This window comes from Vulpes lagopus, chromosome 4, assembly GCF_018345385.1.
Source record: "Vulpes lagopus strain Blue_001 chromosome 4, ASM1834538v1, whole genome shotgun sequence".
NCBI lineage: Eukaryota > Metazoa > Chordata > Mammalia > Carnivora > Canidae > Vulpes > Vulpes lagopus.
This window is the reverse complement of record NC_054827.1, coordinates 62319593-62341489: the sequence shown is the minus strand read 5'-3', so window position 1 is coordinate 62341489 and position 21897 is coordinate 62319593. Positions and strand designations below refer to the sequence as shown.

Genomic DNA, 21897 nt, shown 5'->3' with positions numbered 1-21897 from the left:
TTGTCACTTGGGCCACAGATGTTGAGTCAGTTGGATTTATTGTGTCACCAAATCCCCTGAAGTCTCAGGGTTCTCCCCTTTCCCCACTGCTGCACTGAGATGCTCCATTACACCTGCTGAGGGCAGCATTGATTATATCTCTTGACCAAATTCTCCTTATCAAGATGATCTCTTATGTTCTCCACCCTCATACCTTATGAGGTATCTTGATTCTCATCAATAAGCAAAATTAAACCAAGCTGTTAATGGACACTTGATGCATTTCCCTTTAGCAACTCAAAGCATGCTTGAGCATCTACTATGTGCAAGGCTCTAGGGTGCATATAAAAGGAGTAAGAAAAGGATCTCTTTAAGGACATTTACCTATAGAATTAGGCTATATATAATATTATCAGATTTTAAAAATACGCCTAAAGGTAATAAAAATTTAATGAGAAGCTTTATGGGTCAGTCATTGTCCTGGGATCTATGTAAACACAAGTGAATAAGACTCATTCTGTGTCCTCAAGAACTCATGGAACTATGGGACATAGATTCCAAACTGGTGCCTGCAGGTCCATTCCTACCTGTAGATTCCTTCTGGTTTTGATTGACACAGTACTTTAGCAAATTTGAGACTAAACTTGAAATTGAGATTTCACAGAAAAATCTGGCCTTCCAGTTTCTATAGAAAAATTGTAAGATCTGCCACCATTAGTCCCACATTCCTGGCACACTCACCCAAAAGCCCCCTCATTTTGGCAGGATAAGAGTTTTCCAGCTACCACAATCCCCACCAGTCCCTCCTTCTTCCTGACACAGAGGTTGAGTTTTAGTGTCCACTTACCAATGAGTTTCAAAAAACACTAGAGAAATATTTTTAAACCTATGTCCATATCAAAAGTGGAAAATGAAAGGCCCAAAAGACCATGTTTTACGAAAAATGGAAGAGAACATATTCCTTTAAGGAAGTAAAAATAATCCAAGGTATTTAATGTGCAACTAGTAGGCCTCTGTCACTCACTTAAGTCACCTGCTTAACCTCCTTACCCATTTGGATTTGGGGCCCTTGGTGTAGGGGATATTGGTATAAAGTACAAGAGAGGAAAAAGGCAGAAGAAATTATATGGGATTATGGGAAATAGGGAAAATGATAATTAGTGAGAAATCCAGAAAGGCTTCAATTAGATGGTGGCATTGTGGGTAGGGTGGGAAGAGATCACTCAAAGAGAAACATCATCTTGAACAAAGTCCTGAAGGTGGGACAGCATTTAGTGAATATCAATGAAGTAAATGGTGGTCAAAATAAGCAGCCATGGAGTGGAGAAGGGCAAATGGGTGATAATGCTGAAGTTGTAAGCTCTGATACATAAAATATGCTTTATGGGGCTTCAGGGGGACTAATATGAGTATCTCTTTCTCATCCTTCTGGTAGTGCAATCGTATAACCATCATACATCATTTTTATTATACTTTTCAGGCCGCTCCAGAATAATGCTGAAATGCCACTCCATTTTTGGGTGGTATCACCATATAATGCAGAATCATCTCAAAATCAAGCCCAAATTGTGTTCTTATTGGCCAACTGATGATCAAGAATTCACCCAAGGACTGGAGGTATGGGTCAAGGAAGAGATGACAAAGCAAAAGAACTAGGTGCCATGGAAAATCAGAGCCAACTAGTCACATAGCTCATGTTTTCAAGGCTTGCTTGAACATGATTTTGTTTATACCACTTCCACTTGATTATGGAGTGCTGCTACTCATGCCCAAGTCTGTGACTCAATGAATTTCACAACTTCCAGTTTATAGTGGGCAGTCAGGTTATATGGTAAGTTGATGGACAACCATGTTTAGTCATCCAGTTTGTACTGGGTCCAGCTTTATTCCAAGAGTATTTCTCAAAAGGAGGATTATTTGTGGAAGACAACATGGTTTCACTTTACAACCCCAGGTGTTGCATTGCTATTCTCTTATCTGGATTTGTTGGAGGCTTAATATAGGGTTTCTACTTGCAACAAATGTTCTTTATGAATTGATATAAAAGAAAGTATTTGCCAGATCAATAGTGGCAAACCTGATGCCAGAGGAAGAATTAATTTGCTCCAGAAAAAAAAAATTACACATTTGAGGCAGTAATTATAACTGGTGTTACAACCTGATTAAGTTTGTGATAATCTACTGTTTTTCTCCAAAATTCATCTTTCTTCTGCACATAATAAATAGGGGAGGTTTACATGAATGTGATAGGAAATGCCACCTCTGAATCTTTCAAGCTTTTGGTGATGATATTATTCTCTGGAAGTCTCCCAGGATTGTAGAATTATCACTAGTTTATGGTTTGGTAGAAAGAGGACAGTCCCAGGAGCTTCCTTTTCGCCCTTCCTATCATAATAAGCCCTCACTTCAATGGTCAGGAAGTGAAGTCTGATCAGTTGCCAAATATGCTTTTGGAAACTGGGAAAAACAAACCCACAGGGCTAGGTTTATAGACCTCCTGGGCCCTGTGAGAGATGGATTCAAGCCAAAACTCCATTTATTATTTGACATTCCTAAGTCCCTACTCTAACTGGTGAATGCTAAAATTTGGGGGTTAATTTCAGAGCCAGTGTCCAAAAATCTGGAACTGTATGGCTGTTTTTCTTTCCCCAGAGTATATAATCATCCTGATGAATGGATACGTTTCCTTCTAGGAAAAATTAGAAGAATATTTTATAGTATTTTCTTGTAGTCTCATTGGGTCCTCCTTCAAAAGGTCTCAGTCTCCCCTTCTTGAAAGGGACCCTGTTAACTAGTTTAGGCCTGAGAACTGGTAAGCCCATGACTCTACTGTGGCTATTTAGTTCAGATATCTGTCCTATAGATTAAATTTTTTCAATTTTACAAATGAACCAAAACTTCATTAGGTTGACAATCCATTTCAGTACCAGAGACACTATGATCGAAAAGTTACTGCCAAGGGTGCCTGGGTGGTTCAGTGGTTGAGTGTCTGCCTTTGGCTTAGGTCATGATTCCGGGGTCTGGGATCAAGTCCCACATCCGGCTCCTTGCGGAGAGCCTGCTTCTCCCTCTGCCTGTGTCTATGCCTCTCTCTCTTTCTCTCTCTGTGTGTGTCTCTCATAAATAAACACATAAAATCTTAAAAAAAAAAGTTACTGCCAAAGATCTCTCTAGATAAAACCACTCAGATTAGGACTCTGGTCTGTTGTCCAGAACAATAATCTTGTCTGTCTGGTGGCTAAGTGCTGTCAGTTGGCCTCTGCAACTCCCGGTAGCCCTTCTAAATAGTGTTATATTATACTGCCATCCCTAATCTGCAAAGGGACACATTTTCAAGGATGCTGGTGCTCCCCTCACTAATATATTCCTCAATGCCGTCACAATGGGAGTGTCCTCACACATGATTGCTCCATGCCAATAATTTCAATCCTTTCTAATCCTTTGAATTTCTTCTTACTATATCAATTTCACTTAATGAAAGCCACTGTTGGGTGCTGGTTTTAGTTAACTAATCAATCAAACTATAGGGCTGTTTTCAGCCACTCAAACTAAATATTGAATCTAGAATCTAGGATAATTGTACCCATAATTACAAATTTGTTTACTACCCAAATTATGTTTCTTCTTCTCTTGTCTAAAACCATTAGATTCCATTTCCACTAATGTTTTCCAGGTTTCTGATATCCTCCCATGGTCTGTTGAGCTCTGACTCTAGTTACAAGTCTGGGGGCAAATAAAGGGTGGGGGTGGACCATAAAGAGAATTCACATCCTTGTGAAAAGTAATTGTATTAGGATCTTTAAGTTAGGGAAAGCTAATATCCTCAAACAGAGAAGAGAGGCAGCTCAGTAGGATTTAGAAGTTCATAATCCTCAGAGTCACTGGAACCCATCCAAATGTCCTCATTCCAATTTTTGCTCTTTCCTAATCAATGTCCTCACTTTTACTTAAGAGACCTGGAAAGATTGTGAATTTCATTTGGGTTATAATTATGCAACCTACAGGAAAAAAAAACCCCACACATATACATTAGCCATATGGCTATAAGAGATATTTTTAGGGTAATCTTAGAAGCTCTCTGGTTATCTGACTATGCCTTGAGCTAAAAATTTGAAATTTTAACCTTTTATTTAGAAGCAACCAGCCCATACCATAGTCCTTACAATCTTTTTTTTCTATTAAAATCCTATTATAATAACTAGTAGTCTCTCAAAAGCTTTTCTATAGTAAGCACTTCATTCCCGAAAACTATAGATAATTATTTTGTTATTGCTCTCTATGGACTACTAGTATCCTGTTTTTGCTTGTCAATGAAGTCTTTACTGCTTTCCAATCTAAGGAAGTCAGATAACTGATTCCAGATTCCTGTCTTTGAGTTTCTGTATCCTGGAACCACTTCTGGAACCAAACACTGTTATCAGTCAAGATTTTGCCAGGAAAGCACTTACCTCTCTAGTTTACAGAGGAAAGGATGATTGCATACACAGGGAATTACAGACCTACAAAGCCATTGGGAAGACTAGGGCAACTAAGGTTCATGGAAACATACTGCTGGCTTTGAGGAAATTTGGAAACCTAGGAATCGGAGTCAGTAATTGGTGATTATATCTGCTTACAGTACCGAGATAGGTAATTCGCAAGAGCTCACCCAGAAGCATCATGCAAGCTTCACGTCTGCTGTCAAGCCAGGCACTGCTGGGGAAGAATAATGGCTGCCCTCTCTTCTGCCTACCAAATTTTGTGCAAGATGTACTTTTACTGGTAAAATTTTTTTTTTTTTTTTTATACTGGTAAAATTTAAACGACGTAGTGAGGGACCCGAAGCAATGCATTTTCCAGGCTTCCAGACCCTACTTTACAGGGAAGAGTTTGGGAATGTGGAATCACACTGAATACAATCATCAGTATGGTACAGGATTTAACCATCATCTTCTCCTCAAAAATATTTAAAATGTGACAACAAGTAACATAGAAACATTCAGGGTTTTTCTTTTCTTTTCCTACTGTCTTTCCAATAACCAGAATATTATGGTTTTCCCACGACGTTTCTATTTTTCCCTCACATTTTGGAACCAGTTATTTTGAGCCTTTAAGACGAGACTAAGTAGTGGGGGGAAAAGAAAGATGAGGTGAAGTAGGTAAAAGACCTTAGACAGTGATTAAGGAGGGAGTGTTTAAGAAGGTTGGAGAGAAAAGCCTAAGAGTAGCTACAGTATGAGAGCTTTGGATGGGAGGGGAAAATGACTCTTAGAAGCATTGCTGTGAATTATATGAGTATTTCATGGTGCTTAAGAAACACAAACAGGGACTTCCAGTCATTTGGAAATTCCTTTGGTTGCTGCATTTTGTTTGTATGTTTGTTTACAGCAGAGATTCCACAGATCCCTGAGGGCCCCTGAGAGTCTTCCAGGGTGTTCTATGAGGTAAGTTTATTTTTGTAATAATAGAAAGACATTGCTTGACTTTTTCACCTTGATGAGATTTCGACTGATGTGCAAAAGCAATAGTGGGTAAAACTTCAGACAACTTAGCAAGAATCAAAGCAGTGGGACCAAGCTACTTGTGCTGGTCTAGGTCTGCTGTTCTTCACAACCGTGCCCTTGCATCACAAAAATAAAATTAAAATGCCGTTTTCATTTAATAATGTCCTTGATGAAGTAGTGAAAATTATTATTAAGTCTTAATTCTTGAGTATATGTCCTTTTAATATTCTCTGGGACAATAGAAAAGGTACACATAAAAAATAATAATTAAAAAAGTACATACGTAAAGTGCTTCTGCTGCATATGAAAGTATGATGCTATCTTGAGATAAGGCGCTTCTATCATTGAGTTGTGAGCAATCTAGCCAGTGTTTTTCACAGAGCACTACTTTTACTTGAAAGAATGACTAACAGACAAAATATCTTTATTCAGACTTCAATTTGAATAATGATCTGATCTCTAAAATGAATAAGATGAGCCTGTCTCTTCAAGGAAAATAATTTATACTGTATGTTGCCAATGATGAAATCCAAGGTTTCAAATAAAAATTAACATTTTGGAAAACTTGTACTTCCACTATAAGCTTGACAGCTACCCAATGTTCAAAGATTTTTCTAATGAGATTGTTGGTGTTTTTATGTATGTGATGCTTTTGCATTTGATAATGGGACGTGTCAACATTTGAAAGATCTCTGTGACTCACTGAACCAATATTTTCCACATGAACAAGAGATGATGTTATAAAGTCATGCACAGGGTAAAGATTCCTTTGAAATGCAAGACAGACCAATGGATTTTAACATTTTAGAGCACTAACAGACTATTGATAAGAATTTCTGATGCCACCTTGCAACTCGCCTTAAGTACCTACCACTTGTTGAGTTTTGGTGTGGTATCAAAGAAAAATATCCATAATCATCTGAAAAGGCTATTTAAATATTTCTTTCTTTTTCAACCATGTGTCTGTGTAAGGCTGGATTTTCTTTGTATATTTTCACCAAAGCAACACAGTTCAACAGTGAATGCAGAATCCAGATGTCTTATTAAACCAAACATTAAAGAAATTCGCAAAATGTAAAACAATGTCATTACACCTGCTAATTTTAAATGTATTTTAATATAACTATTTTTAGTTAAAATGTGTACTTATAGTAACATGCAGTGAGTTTATCACTGTTATTTTAAATAAACTCATAATAATTTTTGACAGTTATTTATATTATTATGATAGACACTTATCTCAAAAAGGAAGGCAAGGACAACCATGAGTGGTTGACATTTGTCTTAAATGGTATAGGGGTGCTCTCTTCTCCTCTCCCTATTACTTGATAATCAATACTGAGCTGTGAGGTGATAGGTTATCTTTCTCAGGGGTATTTTATAAGTTAAGAGGAGATTCATAATGATAAAAAAATTATTTTTTAATAATTAAATAAATCTGAGTGTAGGTGACACACAATATTACATTATTTTCAGGTGTAAACCACAGTGATACAGCTGCTCTTTCCATTATGTTATGCTCACTGCGAGTGTAGCTGCATCTGTCACCATGCAATGTGGTTTCGCTATCACTGACTATATTCCCTATGCTGTGTCTTTTATTCCTGTGACTTATTCATTCCATAACTGGAAGGCTACATCTCCCCTTCCCCATCACCCATATTGCCTAGCTCCCACCCCTTAAAAATGTCTTTGTTTTATTTTTGAACAAAATAAGTAAGAGTAGATATAACTCATAAAAACGAAAGATTGCTGTGATCCCTCAGTAAGTTTTTAGTATAAAGGGGCCTTGAAAAAGTTTGAGATTCATTGTCTCACAGCAACATTACTCTAAGACTGAGCTAAATGGATTTTTTTTAACCATATGTTATATATGTTACAGAAAATATTGAAGTACATTTTGTATAAGTTATTTCATATATTAATGTGTGTTTTGCAGACTTATTGTATAAAAAACATAGGATACTTCAAAACTTGCTATTGATTTCTTTTTTAAAAAATACATTGGGTCATGACATATATACAAGTTAATTTAGGAATTATAAAGAATAAAGCAGAGTGGGACAGTATCTGACTTTAAAGCCAAATGTAAACTTAAGTCCTACTTCAGCCACTACTTTACTGTATTATCTTATACTTCTATACTTAGGTTTAAATATAGTTTTATTTAATCTCTTAGTTTTAATTTCCTTATTATAAAATAAAGTTAATAATACAGATATTTCCTTATTTTAAAATAAGGATAATAACAGACCTCTGTGACTTGGAAGCAGATTTATATATTACTATTAATAGAGGCTAAAATTCTGTAAGAAGGAAACCAAAAATTACAGCAGTTCAAACAAGATAGTTTTTTTCTATCTCTGTTAAAAGTCTACTTGATCCAGAATAACCAGTCAGGACCCCAGGTAATTTTCATTGTGTCACATTTCCATTAGCAGGGTTCTTGTTGAATATTCATGGCCAAGCTAGTTTATGGACATATCTGCATTCCATTGAGTATAAAAAGGGCAAGAGAGAGGTAATTGAGGATAAGAAATTTTTATTCAAGCGATGTAGAAGTTGGGACACCTGAGTGACTCAGTCGGTTAAGTGTCTGCCTTCGGCTCTAGTCATGATCCCAGGGTTCCTGGGATCGAGCCCCACATTTAGGTTCCCAGCTCAGTGGGGGGGAGGGGGGTTTGCTTCTCCCTCTGTGTTCCCTCTCTGCTCTCTCTGTTCTCTCCCAAATAAATAAATAAAATCTTCAAAGAAAAAAAAAAGTGATGCAGAAGTCGCACACGTCCTTCTGCCCCCATTCTTTTGAAAAGCACTTAGTTGCATGGCTATCTATCTACCTGAGAAATAGTCTCAAGGGGAAAAACCATGTGCTTGTCTGAAAATCCATTACTACTGAAGGAGAGAATACACCGAGAAACAACTCTCAGTCTGCATAGCAAACGTGTGCTAAATACCTCGTACAGTACCTGCTAACTCACAGGTGCTCAGCACCTATTTTAATTTTAAGAGTAGTACTATACACAAGTACATGCTTTGCCAAATAAGTTAAAAGGTTTACAGAAAGGTCTTCTGAAAGAGCTTTTCAGCAAAACCAGATTTTTAAGCAGAAGAGTAAGTTTGGTACAAATATACTTCCCTTGGTTTAATATGAAGGCTCCTGGATTCAGGATGCACATCTTCCACTTTGCTGCAATATCTGAAATTTCTACCATCAGTGTCTGATTTCTTTGAATACACCAGGAGTGAATAGCACACTATTATTATGAGGTATTACTATCTTAGGATAGATATATTAATTTTTTATCTCCTGTCCCACTCCTCTTTGTCTTTTCCTGTATTATAAAAATCTAGAAGAATCAACATGGAGAAGCAAAAAGTTCCCAGTCGGGTAAGAGAAAAGAGGAAACTAAGCAAAGGCAAAGAAAGCCAAAAATCTTCATCATATAAGTTCAGGGAAGATACTTGTCAGGATAAATAAGGGACATAATTGGTGAGTTTTACTAGGGAAGAGAGTGAGCGTGGTTGTGAGCCAGGGCCCAGCCCTCAGAGGGTATGTCCTCATGAAACTATACAAGCATTAGGTGCTTCCCAGGGGGAGATGGCATAAAAGGGGGTACGAGAGGTGCTGATAATCAAAGCAGTTATTTCACAATTTTTTCCCAGGGCCAACCATACTACAGAGACGTGGTTGCAGCTGCATTTAGCTAGAGACAAATAAGGTATATGAAAACACTCAGGGCTTTTAAAAAGCTCAGTGCAATTTCTGGGCTTTGCAGTTATTTAATGAAGGCAAGCAAGAGGGTTATAAATTCAACAACTTTGTGATTGAGATTAATGTGCTCAGAAGTTAACCCTTGCCTTCACAGGCAAATGAGAAGTGAACATTGGGCATTATACAGTCTCTAATTTAAATCTGCCTGATTGGTGGCCTAGAACAAAACATGGCTTCTAGAAATTTAACCTTTTCATGGTTGGCACCAGAGCTGGGTAAAATGGTGGCCAATTAGGACATTACCGAGAGTTGCAAACTGTAAAGACTGATGGAGCATCACTAATAATGTAACAAAATGGGTAAACATCATGTGGCTTTTAACCAGAATTCCATTTAGAATTTACTAGAAGAAATAATTTGCATTATACAGGGTTGATGTTAAACCAGCCAAAGAGTTTGCTCAGAACTCTTTCCATCTTCATTTAAAGCCTACACTTCAAAAGCTGAGAATAACATAATAGGTGATAGGTGTCGAGTTGTGCTCACATTCCAAAATGAAGTGCTAAGCCAGCATGCAAAGAAGGTTGGCCAATTTTGCATGCTCAGGCCAATTCTGAAAATATAAACCGGTTCAGACTGATGACATTAGTCAAGGAAGGGTTTTTTGGAGGAAGCTGTTGGAGTATTGGCGGCTATCCTGTGAGTGGCAATGTCGGAGTGGTGGGGTATGCTTATATCTACCTCAAGGAAGAAGAGCTTTAGGAAAACTACTTAAAAATTTTGATTTACATCCCTGAGGTTTGTAGTGAACAGAGAATGGAAGAGTATAAAGAAGAGAGACTGTGGCTGGTTTGCTGCTTTCAAGCAGCAGGAGGTGGGTAGGACTCCCTAGGGTCACTATGGAAACTGCCAGGTAGGCTTGCCACATTCTCAGAGAGCCAACTGGCAATGTGAGAGTGAGCCCGAGTGGATTCAGGTAGACTCTTACTACATGGCAAAAGCAAGGGCACCACGATGTCAGCTCCCCATGTCTCTCTTCCACGGGACACAGGTGGAGATGACACCAAATCAAAGGAATGGTAAGAGAAGTAGCCAGTCTGCTGCCGAGAAGCCAACTCTAAATAACAGCCAAGAAGTTTTATAAACTTTCACAGAAGCTACATCTGTACCAGAAGGAGGAAGGGGAGAAGTGGGTGGAAAGCTCTGCACTCAACAGAAATAAGGAAGGTGGATGAGCAATGGTCTTGTGGCCGTCTCTCACAAGACAGGAAGGCAGATGAGAAACTGCATTGGGCAACTCTTCACAGGCTGCTTATCTCCCCTTGTTCTGGGAGGAATAACAGGGCATGGAGCCAAGTCTTGAATCAGGCTGGTCAAGCCTTGGCTATGGAGCCTACACGAGAACAAGGCTATGAGGGTGCTGAGTAAAGCTGTCGCCCAAGTCGGCCTTGATATGTCGATAAAAGAAGGTTACATTAGAAAGTGGCTGCTTTGGGCTGTGCCTTAAACACACAGACTGCAGGATGGATGCAACCCCAGCAGTGGGACTACCGTATTGGAAAGACATTAATTAATTAATTAATTAATTTAATTAATTTATTTTATTTATTATCTTTAAAGATTTTTATTTATTTGTTCTTGAGAGAGACAGAGAGAGAGAGTCAGAGACACAGGCAGAGGGAGAAGCAGGCTCCATCCTGGGAGCCCGACATGGGACCCGATCCCGGGTCTCCAGGGTCATGCCCTGGGCCAAAGGCAGGCACCAAACCGCTGAGCCACCCAGGCTGCCCCTCGGAAGGCCATTTTATTTTATTTTATTTTTTTATTTTTATTTTTTTTATTTATGATAGTCACAGAGAGAGAGAGAGAGAGAGAGAGAGAGGCAGAGACACAGGCAGAGGGAGAAGCAGGCTCCATGCACCGGGAGCCTGACGTGGGATTCGATCCCGGGTCTCCAGGATCGCGCCCTGGGCCAAAGGCAGGCGGCAAACCGCTGCGCCACCCAGGGATCCCTCGGAAGGCCATTTTCATTATTGATACTTGCTTTGCCTAGAAGTTCCTGGAGGACTTTTAAGACGTTATCTACAAATGAACGTAAAAACTAGGATTTCATCTATTGGCAAGGAAAGAACTAGCCCACAGGAAGGACTTAAGGGACAGTGAGGAAAAGAATAACACTGTTTTCTCTTTGTGTCATATTGGGCTCTATATTTTTAACATCAGGCTATATCAGAAGTACGCATGAGTAACAGCAGATGGTGAGAAATGGACTTAAAAACCTGGGTGGGTGTCCCTTTGCTTACTGGGTGATACAAGTCTGAGCTGGAATAGAATTGCCTAAAGAAATAGAGTAAGGACTAAGGCTGCCTCCAGCCCCTCCTTTCCTACCCCTTCACGCTCAAATACATATTAAAATAACATTTAAGAAATATAGACCTGGGCAGCCCCGGTGGCGCAGCGGTTTAGCACCGCCTGAAGCCCGGGGTGTGATCCTGGAGTCCCGGGATCGAGTCCCACGTCAGGCTTCCTGCATGGAGCCTGCTTCTCCCTCTGCCTGTGTCTCTGCCTCTCTCTCGCTCTCTCTGAATAAATAAATCTTAAAAAAAAAAAGAAAAAGAATTCATTACTCTGGGATTTAAAAAAAAAAAATAAAGAAATATAGACCTGAGGGCATGCCAAATTATTAGGCCATTTGTGACAGCACATACATTGGTCCAACCCTGGGCCACTTCTTAGTTAGACTAAGATTCAGTCCAGCCTCAGTGGAGGTAACTCTAAGTGGTACAGATTTGCAATAACAAGAGGTGGAACACTTCCTTTTCCAAGGCTTGCTGCCTTGATGAACATGTCACTTGGGCTTTCAAAAACTCTTTAGGGAATAGTATGGTCTTTCTGGACAGACCACAGTTCCAATACAGAGATAGATTATGTCTTAGTATTAGGACAGACCCAGCAAGTTTAGCATCTAGAAAGTTTCAGTGTTCTTGAAAATATGAAACAACTTTTGTATATAACTGCAGGTTTCATATGAAGATATGGTTAACATGCTTTTGAAAGATACTTTTTTTTTTTTTTTTTTTTTAGTGAAAGATACTTTTTTTAAGCAAAGAGAAGAATTTGTTATAATCAGGCACCGTTCAATGGTTCTTCGCTCTGAAAACCTGGCGTGTGATTCATGACGGAACAGAACTAGAGCATTAGGCCACTAAAAATAGTGCTTGAGATAAATTGTAAAAGAGCTTGTCCTTGTTCTATTGACCAATCTGAATGCTCTTCTCTTCATTCCATATATAAACATTCAACCTTTGTTTTCTAAATGCCGAGACTAATGCACCTCTAATCAAATAGAAGCTACATGGTAGTACTCAGATTTCATAGAATGAAAGAACTAAAAAGAGCCTGTGTAATTTTTTGGTTCTTCCAAGTGAAGGCCCCTAAATCAGGAATTTTCCTGTATTTTGGGGACATCCTACACTTAATTCAAGGAATCACAAAGGGCCTTTTTAAAATACCCAAACTTAGTTTAACTAACTTTAAAGCGATGTACTTTAACATACACTTAGCGGGATGATTAGGTGTAATAAAATAAAGAAAATAGTGAAGGTATCTTCAGTCCAAAAGGTTGGATCTTAGCATCTGAAACCTATCAGAGTGGAAAGTTGTCTACATATAGTTTTCAGAAATGGAGAGCCAATAGGTTCACTCAGGAACCCATTTCTGCAATGTATTCCATGTGTGTTGGATGAGCAGATAATCCCCATGACAGATATTGTCTCAAGTGTCCCTTGTACTAAATGGAAGAGGATTCATACATTTCATATGAACACATGGAAATAAACAGAATTTTGTTGAGAGTAGAATCAGTCAGGGCAATTTCCACATTCTTATAATTGAGGTGAATGGGGCATGATGGTGATAGTTGGACAGGGGGCAGGTAGAGGGGTTCCCCTCAGCTTGTGCTCACAAAGATAGTTTTCTACAGATCGCATCCATTCAAAACTTACACATTACGACCCAACAGAACTCAAGAGAATCTGTTCCTTTCCTTGTCTCTAAAGTCAAATATTGCCCCGTTTCTCTCAAGCGTGTCCTTGATGTTAACTTAAAACTTACTGTTCCTGGGTGAACACTGTTTCCAGGCTCTAAGTCCCTGGATAGTTGGTTCTGGACCTGCACCCACTTGGATGGCTCAGGGCCTCTTCCCACTTGGAAACAATGACAAAGATAAGCACAAACCTCTCCTCAAATAAAGGCAATTCCTCATGATCATTGCAAGGCATTTGTAACCCGTCTCATCACCTATCAGACTTACAGTCTCGGTACAGTTCCGGCTGTATTTCTCCAGGGATCCTTTGGGTTTCCCTGCTGAATCTTCCTTGGATGTTTATGTTCTGCTCTCTGCACCAAGCTCTCACAGAACCGCATCCTCTCCTTCCACAAGAAATGCAGACCCCCATCATGATTTTTGGAGTTTCTCTGAAGATTTGTGGGAGTGCAGGAAAGGATCACTCTGTACACCACACAACATTTTGGTGCCACCTATCTGGACCTCGGGGGCTGCTTCTGCTTTCTCAGCCTTTCTTCTAGGTGTCATTTGCTGTCTTTTCAAAGCTTGTGTTACCGCCATGTGATGCTCTCTGTACTGCATGGAGCCCCCAGGTTAGTTGTACAATCCTTCGGACCTGTTTTGGCTTATTCTCAATACCCTTTTCTTTTGTTAGTAGTGCCTAGATTTTTTCCTCCCCATACCCATCACATGCCACCTTCGGCAAACTGTCAATCAAAGTGCCCTGGAGTTCTGGTAGAAGGGCCTTAGGACCTAAGCTGACCAATCAGCTGTTCTATCCCAGCATTTGCATTAGCTTGACTTGATTCATTCTCACAGTTGCACCCCCAAGAAACTGCTTATTTTCCTTCTAAAGGCTTTCCTTCAATTTTCTCATTTATGCCACTTATTTCTCTTCTACGTAAATCATTAGAGCTGCAACCAAAGGGTCCTGGGTGATACCAAAATATTGTCTACTTTCTTGCCTCAACTGCCTTATAAAACACATTTTTAAAAAAATTCTGGGAACTATTTTTTCAACTTGTTATATAAATATCACAAAAACTCTCACAGTTCTCAAATCTGGTAGGTTTTTGTTTGTTTGTTTGTTTTGTTTGTTTTTTGTTTGTTTTTTCTAAGACGGGTAAGAAGAGCGAGAAAGCTCTTTCAACTATTCCCAATGGATTTTCCAGTGGGACGCGGGAAGGAGTCTAAAGTTGATACACAAACCACAGGCCAGTACTTGAAGCAGCCCACAAAGGCTTTAGTATTTGTCCAGTGTGGACTGAGATGTGCAACTGAGATGTGTTCTAAAGGCATAATTTATTGAATGATGGAAAGATTTTCCTGGAAGTTAAACAGTGGTTTGAATGTAATTATTTCTTTTTACTTGAGCACGTAGACTGCTGGCACTCATTGTGGTTTACAGTCTTCCTATTTGTCATGTGATTAATCAGAACAACTTAATTGTACCTTCTCTAAGCTAGGAGAATGTATTGTTACTATGTTAAATATTTTATTGTCCTAGATTTCTTTCAGTATAACTAGAACTTTGAGTGGAAATGATCAATCAGGTTAACTAAAAATCAAGTTCAAAGAAAATATTATGCAGTTCTCATCAAATGATCATCCAGTGTTTCTTGCAAATAGAATCCTAAGCCAGATTTTCATTTGGTCTTGCACCAAACACAGAGAAATTTGACAGTATTCTAAAATGTTGGTCTGGCAGGTATCTTCAAGAAAATATTTCACAGATAAGAGATGTTTAAGAGACAAATATTTACATATGAGATATGGTTAGGTATAAATGGTGAGATAGTTATGAGATGGATGGAGCAGGTTATTTGTGTTTGCACATAAGGTAAAAGGCACACTATGGGGAAAAATATAATAAATTTATTATATAAAGTATGATGTTCTCAATAAAAATGGAAATTGTTTTGAACTATGCTTCAAGTTGGTCTGATATTGTGATTGATTATCTTGACTGCAACAGAACTGAGTCTTGCAGACTTAAGGCATTCTAAAGTGGTCTATAGGTTGCCATGGAAACTCCCCAAAATGTATCCTTACACCATTTGGGGGCATTTCCACTGTACCGGATTGACAAGTGCCTGATAGAGAAAGACTGTTCAGTGGGTGCTTTACCAGAGTAGTTTTGAATTGGACCTCAAAGATAATTATTAGTTAGAATGTATATGTTACATTGCATTTTCCAAACTATTTTAGACACGAGTTTGGCATTCCTTATGACATTTATGAAGTAGGTCAGTATTATGATTGCCCTCTTTATTTAGCTGAGAAAACAAAGACTGTGGGACTACAGAGCAATTTTAGGCAGGGCTATAATTAAGCCATCAGGAATAAACTGTCCTGCATTTTATTCTGAGAAATCTCTGGCTTATTCACAACATCCTCACTGAAAATAATGTTCCTCTTTTCTTTAGTCTATACATCTTTTCAAGCAATTTAAGCACATTTATTAACAACAATAACAATAAATAATATGATTTCCACGTTCTATTGAACAGTGGGTATGTGCTAAGTACTCTGCTAAATTCTTTTTGTACAGTATAGTGCTTTTTCTCCCACACAGTCCTGTGAAGTGGGTGTTATTGCCATTTCCAGAAGAGGAATCTGACTCTGACAGGTAAATTAATTTGTCCAATTCTCTCTTAAGTGACAGAAGCAGAATTTGAAACCAGGTCTGTTTGATCCCCAAGGCTGAGTTCAACTTAATCATTTTGCCACACTTCCTGTTGCCATTTTACATTCACACCTAACACATGCTTGTTTTGCCCAGCACTGTAGAAGTGTCATATATGTCATATGCATTTGTAGTAGTAGTGGCTAAAAAAAAAAAAAAAAAAAAAACCTTAAGTTCTGGGGTCAGAGAGCCTTGGGTTCAAATCCAGACATAAGCGTTTTGTAGCTACTGCTATCTGATTTTTGGAAGGATTTCCCGAGATTAGACAACAGTGTCAGCCGCAGGGCTTGGTTTTGGGGCACGGAAGAGCCAGGCAACCCATTCTCACTCACTCACAAAGAGGAGTCATTCTTGGGCAGCCCGGGTGTCACAGTGGTTTAGTGCTGCCTTCAGCCCAGGGCGAGATCCTGGAGACCCGGGATCGAGTCCCATGTCGGGCTCCCTACGTGGAGCCTGCTTTTCCCTCTGCCTGTGTGTGTCTGTCTCTCTCTCTCTCTTTCATGAATAAATAAATAAAATCTTAAAAAAAAAAAAAAAAGAAGAGTCGTTCTCCCCTAGTCTATTCCTCTCACTTCAAGTAGTGTATCCAAAATGCAAGTGAGCATTCATTCATTCACTCCTTCACTTCCTCACTCAATAAATGCTTACTGAATTCTTACTCCCAGATAGTATTCTCGGTGCTGCTGATATAAGAGTTAATACAGACAAAACTCTAGTTCTTCTAGTGTCATTCTCCTGCTAAAACCCTCCAACAATGTCGCATTGCCTACAGGATAATATTCCCATTCCTTATCAGGGAATGATGAGTCATTGTTGATTAGGCCTCCATAATGGAGGGGTTTTCTACAGAGTCTGAAAGAAATGGGAGGCCTGCAATGAGGGGAGAAGGTAGAGAGGATGTAAGAGAGCTGTAAAGAATGCAAGAGCCTCAAAGGCTCTGTAGGGCCACGGACTGGACTTCAGGTAGCACAGATTCTGGCTCCAGCCTCGAGCTCTGTAGAAGGCCTCCTCTCCTCTGCCCTGGCTCCCCATCCTTCTAAGCACTGTGAGGGCAGGATGGTGGCCTTATTGTGCATCCCTACTGTCCTCTCCTATCCTGGCACACTGTAAGAGTTGAGTAAATGTTCCAACACAGCAGCCCTAAGTATCTGTAGAAATTTAAGTTTCTAAATCCACTTAGGGAAAGACGTTTCTCTTCAGTAAATGGGGTCATATAGATGTTTGCAACACAAAGTGTGGCCCATAGACTGACAGCGTTGGCTACACCTGGCAACTTGTTCCAAACAAAGAATCCTGGGCCTCATCCAAAACAATTGATTCTGAGTCTGCTTTTTAACGAGATCCTCAGGTAATATGCATACATACACATTAATGTTTACGATGCAGTGGACCAGATAATTTTTATAACTGATTAATAATTTTAAGGTAAAATATAAGCAACTCTATAATACAACTCCAGTAGTGGCGGCTGTTTTCATAAAAACATCATGGACAAATATAAAGCCGAAGCCTCAGTAAGCTGCAACAGGATAGACTCTGAAATCCTGTGAACCTCCTTGGAAATTTTGGCACCCAAGAGAGAAGGACTTTATAGCTCCTGACAAAGTTAGGGGGCTATAGACAGGACATATTGCATTTGTCAACCTGGAAACATTAAAGAAAGTTTGTTCTTTTGTGCAATCATTTAGCAATAAGGTAAGGCTTGCCAGCTAGATTTATTGGGATATTGGATTTTATGTTTCTTGTATCGAATGATATTTTTTACATTGTTTATGTCTAAATAAATCTGTCTTCTATTTTACATCACCCTGTTGTATTGCTGCTTACAGATAAAGGGTTCAGGTAGCATAATTTGCTCTGCCCTTGGGATACGCTGCCATACATTAAAACCCAATCACATGGTGACTACAGCAGAGAATTTCAATGTGCTCTGAAAAGTTGCACAGAAATGGTGAATGAATAAAGCTCAATGAGAAGATGTGGTTTCTGATCTTGCTTTATCTAGTCTGTGTCTGGCAGACATTTATTATTGGTAGATTCAAGCTCAAAGATGGTAATTTCATTGTAAAATCTATGCCCTAAATGTCCTACATATGATCGAGCCCTTGCAAACAGCTGCTTTGTAACACCCATGGCTTTATGCCAATCAATATCTATATGATTTTGATTATTTTTATGGTGTGTATGTGCGAGTATGTGTGTATACAAGCCATGAACCTGTAAGCAATAGTGAAAATAAAAAAAATACAATCAGATTAGAGTTTAAAAATAACTTAAAATTTCACAAAGGAAATAATGATTATTGTAAGGCAAATTAATGCAGGCTCTTCTTTGTGCTTAGAAATGTACTCTCATTTTGAACAGGCAGGATAAAATATGTCCATTTATGTTACAGTCTTTATCCATTAGTCTGCTTTATGATTTGATTTCATGTTTTCATTGTTCCAAAGCAATTTTCCAGATTGAATCTTAAAAGGATTATAAACCACAAAAAGTCACTTTAAATTCTACATGGAGTTAATATACCTACTGCAATTCTGTACATTTGTCTTTTAAATTTTATAAAAAGATTTGTTGACACTTTCCCTTTCACTTGTTTCTTACAATATATTTTGCTCAAAAATTTGTCAAACACTGATGCCTGTCTTATTTGATGTTTTAAAGCATGTTAGCCAATCAGCATAATTTAAAATGTCAAATATGATAGTTTTAAATTTTTCTGCATTAAATACTATCTCAAATTGAAATCATTTGGGTGATGCAACATACATAAATAAAAGCTTAAGTTCAGAAATAGACATTGGAGGTTGTTGGGTTTTTTTTTTCTCTCCTTTCTGACAGAAGCATGGCTGTATCTTTCTTTTCCATTCTAAAATGGACCCACAGTCGACAGCTCAGGGGAACATAACAGATCAACCTTCTCAGCACCTCTGGAAGAGTCTATGTTTGAAATGGAAGGGAGAAAATAAAAGAGTAATGATCCTTCTAAATAAAGAAAAAAGAGCATGTGTAATAGTTCTTCAGCGGAAGAACTATTTAGGCAAGTTGGCTAAGAGAGGCACTAATTTTTCAATTAGAAATTGAGCCTTTACAGGGAGCCTAGGTGGTGCAGTGTCTGACTCTTGGTTTCGGCTCAGGTTGTGATCTCAGGCTTGTGAGATGGAGCCACGTGAGGAGCCCTGTGCCAGGCTCCTTGCTCAGCAGGGAGTCTGCTTGAGATTCTCTTCTCCCTCTGCCCACTCCCCCTCAAATAAATAAATTAACCTTTAAAAAAAAAGAAATTTAGCTCTTTCAGAAACAAATGAGTAGTTGCTGGCATCTCCTTCAATTATTCTCCTTTTCATAATTCAAATATGGGAAACGGTTCTTACTATATGTCTGAGATCCCAGTGTAAGAGCCCAGACCAGGTATAACTGGATTTCTCAGAAGTAACAGGGGAGCCTCATGGGAATAACATCATTAGGAATAGGTGAAGGACAGAAGCCCCATGGGAAGGAATTCACTCACGGGAATAAGAATAAGAGGACACATCACCTCTCAAGACAAATTTTACTTGAAATAGTTCATGTGTGTCATCCAGCTTTTCCTCTGGCCCTACATCCACTCCTTTTTTTTTAAATAATAAATTTATTTTTTATTGGTGTTCCTACATCCACTCCTTTCTGTTCTTGGGATTTGTTCCTAAGCTTGAGGAATGGACAATCCGAAAACACAAGAGAGCCCTGCCTTTGGCCTGTGGAGCCAAGGGGCACACAAATGGTGTACAAGGTATTTTACCCTCTTTGGTGAGACTAGTGTTGGGTGACAGTGAGTTATTAAACAGACCATTGGCTATGAGTCCAAAGTAGCAACAGAATCTTTGTTGCGGCCAAAGGTCATGTCCTGTAGCCACTGTTAGAGGTAGAGGAGGCCACCAGCCTCTGTCTCATTTTAGAGCTACGTGTTTACATCTCTTACTTGTCAGTTTGTTGAATACACAGATGTAATAAATTAGACAAATATTTGATCTACACCCTGTAGTTCTCAAAGCTAATATTTTACATGAGGAATAGGTGGGCCTTAGGCATGGCCAGTCTGGATTTCTGTTACACTCTATTACCCTTGGAAAGAAACCTATCGGGTACAGTGTTAGTTTATTAGTGATTTTATTGGCTTTTATTCTGCCTTCAACTCAAAAGCCAGCAGCCAGCCTTAGGCATAATGTAGACACTTGGTTATCAATATAGTATCTGCATATTAATAGTTGCTGTGAGAGTCAGGGTTGGTAGAAATGATCTGTATATAAAACAGTTAAAATTTTCCAGTAGAGTAAAACAGACCTGTGATCTATCCTCCTCCCTCTCCTTCTTTTTAGCTTTTAATAATTAACACCATTTTGGGAGGGGTTTACTATAGTCGATATAAGAGGGTACACTTCTCTCTGCTAATATTGGGAGCAAGCAATTATCAATTTCCAAATTAATGCTCCAGTTACCTGACATATGCTGGAAGTGGGCTTTAATCCTTTCTTGGAATAGGTGATTCCAATTCTTCCAGTCTCTCTAATGGCCATTTTCTTTCTTTCTTTCTTTCTTTCTTTCTTTCTTTCTTTCTTTCTTTCTTTCTTTCTTTCTTCTTTCTTTCTTTCTTCTTTCTTTCTTTCTCTCTTTTTTTTTTTTAAGATTTTATTTATTTATTCATGATGGACAGAGAGAGGGGAGAGGCAGAGACACAGGCAGAGGGAGAAGCAGGCTCCATGCCAGGAGCCCGACGCGGGACTCAATCCTGGGACTCCAGGATCACATCCTGGGCCAAAGGGAGGTGCTAAACCACTGAGCCACCCAGGGATCCCCTAATGGCTATTTTCACACCAGTGCTACTAACTGTATCCAAATAAATCCCAATAGATAACATAACTAAAGAGGCAATGTTTGGGACATGATTACTCAATTAAGTATTTTTACTTGATAAAGAGTCTCATGAGTAGGCAAAAAACAGCTTATTTTGTACTTTGAATTTGTACCTGCTGAAAAATACATCATTTTTATCAGACGCTTATTCAGGGACAGAATATAACTCTGTTGTGAAGAAAGAAAGAAAGAAAGAAAGAAAGAAAGAAAGAAAGAAAGAAAGAAAGAAAGAAAGAAAGAAAGAAAGAAAAAGGTAAAATTAGGGCAGTTGTAAAAGCAACCTTTTCGATGAATTTCCACAAAATATATTAACAAAATTTTTCTAGAAACGTGAATATTTGGTCAAAATCTTGCATTTACAACTCACTTTCCTACATTCTCACATTATTTCATACATGTTCAGAGATCACAATTGCTCCTTCCCCACAGGACAGATGTGAGGGTATTCAATTTTTTCACTCCCTGGTATAGATGGTGAGTTGACCAAAAATAAAGATCTGCCAGGGGCATGCCATTGCTTCTCATACTTCTCTCATTCTCCATTGCCCAGGTGCCAATGAGGAATGCCAGTCCCAGGAGTACTGAGAAGCAAGTCTCTGTGCAAGCAGAGAGACAGTGAAGAGAGTCGCTCCTACGGTTAGGCACTCAGGAGAGCACGTGGTTGGTGTCCATAGCCAGGACACCTGAGCTCACTGTGTTTTGTAAGGTGGGCTTCAGGAGAAGCCAGTTCGTAAGTAATATAAGAAAGTCATTCTTTACCAATTATCAGCGGCCTCATTTCATTTAGCATTTGAGATTAAGTTTGTGAAGGTCTTCCGGGAGGCTGACTCATGTACCACAGAGTCTCCATGGCAGAAACCACTGAATGGACACCAATTTGTTCATCTCCTAGAGTCATCCTCATGCTTGGCCTTGTTCAAAGCTAGACGGCTCTCAAAATAGTATTTTAGTGGAAGTAGCATTCTAGAGCTAGGATGGGAAGGATCCTAGAACTTATCTGGTTCTATCTCCTTATTTTACATCTGAAGAAACTGAAGTCCACAAAGGCTGTCTATGTGCTGAAAACTAAATAAGATAATTC

At 38.9% G+C, this 21897-nt stretch overlaps 1 long non-coding RNA gene across 1 annotated transcript; it reads left to right on the top strand.

Annotated features, from left to right (window-relative positions):
* The first annotated feature begins 4428 nt into the window (after positions 1 to 4428).
* On the top strand, positions 4429 to 21496 carry LOC121489299. Its single transcript, XR_005987317.1, has 3 exons — positions 4429 to 4740; positions 5347 to 5402; positions 21367 to 21496. It is a non-coding gene; the product is annotated as an uncharacterized LOC121489299 (long non-coding RNA).
* The last annotated feature ends 401 nt before the right edge of the window (positions 21497 to 21897 follow it).